The following is a 4782-nucleotide window of genomic DNA, read 5'->3' as shown; positions in this document are numbered from 1 at the left end:
TGGAACAGCCAGATCTACAACACTGTTAACCATTCTTGCTTTTCCAAGAAAATATTCCTTCCTCCCCTGCGCCTTTGGGGTTAAAGCAGTTTTGTGGTATCTTTAGAAATTATCACCTCTCCCTAGCTGCTAGCTGTTTGTTATCATGATGATACACACTGATCTCAGTTAGAAAACTGTTGCCAACTTTAGCATCATTTTGTGGATGCGTTTGGTTTGGATCCATCGCCATGCTGAGAGATTGTGCAGCTCTGATCATTCCTAAGCTGTTCTGGAAAAACAAGACCAGAAATAATAGCTTTCCCTTCTTGCTTAAGGCTCGCTTAAGGCTCACTTAAGGCAACCCAGAAGTTAGACTCGCCCACCACCTGCTGAGTGCACAACACCCAAGAGCCATTGCCTACTGATCCCACAGTACTCAAGAAGGAATCTGAAGAAGTTTTCACACATTTCTCCGAAGCCAGTCCATTTTAAAACATTGCTTATTTCAAACAGGACCTGAATATATGTTTCAGTAAGTCAGAGGAAGGAATATTCCAACAGGGTCCAGGAAGAACCAGTCCAGGTACCAGCTGCATTGCTGGAGCACACTGAGTGCCAAAAACCAGCACTGGGTGGCAGGCTAGGACAGCACTTAGTAGTGACTCCCAGCCCTGGTGCATCACTCTTCAGGTTCCTTCCTTATCACCTACCAAAATTCTACAAACCTTTAGTAGGGTGGTAGAGCAGGAGAAGCTCATGCACCCAGCACTAGGTACTGTCTTGCTCTATTAGGTGTTCCTAAGAAACCAGGCAGAGCAATCCCTCTCCCTGCAGCCAAAGGAGGCTACAGATATTGGCTCCCTCTTTTCTGTGTTTAAACCTGAAATAAAAACAATGCTTTTGAGAGGGAAAAGTGCAACTGGAATTTGTCCAGGCAACTAAGCTTGTGGGTGTAATTTTAGAATGGAGCAGTCTGGTAGTCATACATTGATAAGCATATCTTGCTCTGCATCCCTGTGTGACGTAAAAACAACTTGGAAGTCAGCAGCCTTGTTCTCCATGAAATCTGCCACTAAAACCTTCCCCAGTCATCACTAGTAAAGGCAGGATTGACTTGCAAAGTGATCCCCAGACACAGATCAGCCCTCCTTCATGCTTAGGAAAAGAGATAAGTCTGTGGGGCATATGTGCAAATGCCTTTGAGACAAAGCCAGCTGATGGGAACAGAGACATTTCTATTTGCTACAACAAGCTACTGATGCTTCTTATGCACTATTGCAATCTCTATTGCACTATTTCAATCTTACAATTGCACTACTGCAATCTCCTTCCTATGTGTTTGGGTGCTGTGTTACAGACCAGTCTCCTCCTAGACCTACTACGGTTCATACCAAGCATCTGCAGAACAGTCAAACACCTAGGCTCTGTCTGAAAGGATAAAATGCTAATCTCATTAGATTTCTCATTTTCAGTGTAATATTGTCACAGTGCTATGCACCACTGCCACAGATTAGCAGGCTTGCCAGAACTGAGCCCCACTAATGAGTTAATCCAACTAACACTCAAATCCCAAATCAGGTTTAAAGCCATCTAGACAGAGGACCCAGCAAGAATGGCTGATGGGTAGGAAGGGAGAGGGTCAGCCATGTTTTGAGAGAAGTAGTTGTTGATTAAGTGAGGGGTGGGTATAAAGGATAAGCAAGCATGCATTTTTTAGGTAGGAGAGGCTCAGCCAAACTCCGAGTTACCAGGCATGGGCGATAGCCTGAGAAATGGGGCCTGAGAAATGGGCCTGAGAAATAATTTGCAGTAACACATATATCTGTATGGATTGTCAGCTTCTGACTGAGAGACACTTACCTATAAAAATCAGGAGCTAACAAAGCTTCTATTGCCATTATTTAAGCTACAGTGCTTGGAAGGTCTAAGCAGCTTATAGATCTGAGCTGATTCATTCCAGACAGGAACCTGGAGATGAGAGGAAGGTTTTCACGTATTAGTTTCTTATTCTGCCAGTAACCCAACATGCTGAAGAGATGCACAGAGGCTCAAAGGAAAGTCACTGAGGGAAACACACATCTCTTATTGTTTGCATTCCAAATAGGCTCTTAAAATGTATCTGCAGCCTGAAGGGTAGAGCTGGCAGGGACCTCTTCTTTCCCTTATCCTTTTAGATGAATTTGCTCTTTTAGTGGGAAAGTACTGAATTACTGAAGCTGAAAATTTTCACGGGTACATACTGGCCACATTAGGCCTCTAGTAAGACATAGTTCCACCTTAGGTTTGGGAGAATCTGGCCAGAGTCCAAAGTACCACCTCAGAACAGCTTGGCCAGCAGAGTACTCTCCCAGAACAGGGGAAACCAAGGACACAACATGGTCGCTCACACCTCCAACAGGTGCCTAAAGACTAGCTCTTCAGAGTGATACTTTCACTTCTCTTTAATATTTTCTATAAAATACACCTTGAAAGGCCTCAGCTTTGCTTCATGGAGAGCAAAACTTTTTTGCAATGTTGGTGTATTCCTCTGGACAGAAATATCATTTCCTGTCCAACAATTTACCCACAATTGTGCCCAAAGAGTGCCCAGAAAACAAGATGGTTTGCCAGTGCACTTATTTCCTCCTTGTGGATCCAGTCCTGTATATTTCACTCAGGAAAGTAGTCCACTGCCTGCAGTAGGATTTTGGTTTTTTTTTCCCAGTGGTAAATAATAACTCTTTGGAAATCCAGGAGCTTAGCACCAGGACCACACAGTTGCAGAGAAGTGAACTGCATTTTATACTGTTGTGCATCATCATTTGACTATTGATGGATAGAGCTAGAAAGAAGAAGGTTTGCCAGTAAATGGAGTCAATCTGTTATGGATCTCTCTCTCTCTCTCTCTCTCTCGGAACTTTCATGAACAAGTGCTGTGTTAAGAAAACCTTTCTTCCCAGAAACCACATTTCTTATTGTTGCACCTTTTAATTATTCTGTCAAGCCCATTGGTCTGAGCAAGAATCCAGAGAACTCAATGTGAATCTGACTGTTGATTTCACAACATCTTGATTGAGGCTTTAAACTGCATTGCATGCAAACAGGATAGCTTGACTATGTCCCTTTCCACCTCTCACTAGGCAAACAGATAAGTAGTAAGCAGTGTTTTTGAAGAAAGAGGGTCCATTTTTGTTTATTGTGTTGTAACTCCCTGTTGATAAAGCATGCCAATATGCTGCCAATTTTTAATCATAAGATACATTTTCCAGGTCCTTCACATCCTTTTGAGTGATCCCAAACAGATCCCAGTGTAAAGGGCATGAAGTAGCCCAACTTTCCAAATGTAGCGAAGCTGCCAGGAGCATGCTTTTTGTGAGTACAGATCCCACCCCTTCCAGAGACAACTGCCCACAACAATCTCCTGCTCCATACTAACAAGGTACTGATAACAATAGTAATCACAGTTTGCCTGCTCAGCTCACCCCAGGAGCATGGTAGCAAATTGATGATCATTTCTCATTGTGAATTATGACACAGGCACATCACCTCACCCCTGGAATAAAGCAGCACCTGCCAATCCCGTTAAAACAGCAAGGGGAAAAATGAAAGCCCTGCCGTAGCCAATCTGATTCCCTGCTGACTCTAATTACCCAGACGGGAATTTACAATTGCTCCCTCCACCAACTCCTGCTCTGCAGTCTGCAGACTTTGGCTAGTTCTTTCTTTTGTATGCCTACTGCCACTGAGTAGATTGAGTTCCTAATGAGTCTTGACACTAATGGTACAAGGAGACAGCACAATTACATATCCCCCTCCCATTCAGAGCAAACCTGGCAGGAAATGACCTGAGACCTCACACCCTTCTACCCCAAAGAATCCAGTTATAATGCCTCAGGAGCAGGGCCAGCTGGTGCACGCTCCCCCCTCCAGCTGCCCTCGCTTCCCGTTTCCACTGTTCAGGTGGCTGGAAACAGTTCCTTATGGCCTGATCCATGACTGGTGCGTTGAGGCTAATACAGAAGTCAGAGAAGCTAAAGTACGTTTCAAACTGAAGCCAATTAAGAAAGGAAAGGGAAAAAAAACCCAAACCAACATTATTTCACACATGTTCTGGAGAGCTCTAACACACAGTTGTTGTGTATTATGTGTTTAACAATGTAACTCAGACTGCTTTAAAGTAGAAAGGGAAGACATGTGCTTCTATGATTTCCATGTTGATTGTTTTCCAGGTGTAAAAGAGACTGGAGCTACCTATTGAACTGTCAGCTAATTACAAGAAAAAAAAGATGCTGTCTGCTAATGAGGATGCAGATCCATGAGAAGCATCTTAGCTGGTGAGGAATAAATGTCTCCCACTCCTTGAGTGAGCAGCAGTCCACAAAAGATGTCTTCTGCTATAGCTCATGTTGCCGCATCATCTGAACAGCTCAATAGTACGTTTGCTCTGTCAAAAGCCCTGCAAAAGAAAGCACTAGCCCCAGCATGCAGCTGGGAAGACGAGACAGAGGACTGAGGACATGTGCAGTCTGATCAAAGGACAAAATAGGCCCAAACCAGCTTATTCCAACTCCAGTGCTTTATATATAAATACCATTTGCCTCATGCCAGTAACTCTGAACCCAGCATTTCATTTATCAATCTCTTTCACTGCTTTACTATGATAGCATAATCTACTTCTGTTAACCTCACTCTTCCTTCTCCTTCCCCTCAGGGGCCTGCAAGTCTTTTGCCTCACAGCTGTTTATCATTATGTATGGGACATTTCTCTCAGCCCTCAAAGAGTCCATCTGGCCTTCAAGGTTCTTTCTCTTCCTTTTCACA

The 4782-nt window shown here is 43.7% G+C and overlaps 1 long non-coding RNA gene across 1 annotated transcript; it reads right to left on the bottom strand.

Moving 5' to 3' along the window:
* Positions 1-621: 621 nt before the first annotated feature.
* On the bottom strand, positions 622-3926 carry LOC130600425 (uncharacterized). Its single transcript, XR_008972452.1, has 3 exons — positions 3444-3926; positions 1843-1950; positions 622-862 (listed from the first exon to the last, which is right to left on the bottom strand). It is a non-coding gene; the product is annotated as an uncharacterized LOC130600425 (long non-coding RNA).
* Between the last annotated feature and the right edge of the window lie 856 nt (positions 3927-4782).

The sequence above is a fragment of the Pezoporus wallicus genome, unplaced genomic scaffold, assembly GCF_028554395.1.
Source record: "Pezoporus wallicus isolate ANWC-B61680 ecotype Strahan unplaced genomic scaffold, APGP_CSIRO_Pwel_v1 contig_6732, whole genome shotgun sequence".
In the NCBI taxonomy this organism is placed as follows: domain Eukaryota; kingdom Metazoa; phylum Chordata; class Aves; order Psittaciformes; family Psittacidae; genus Pezoporus; species Pezoporus wallicus.
This window is presented reverse-complemented; position numbering and strand designations above follow the sequence as displayed.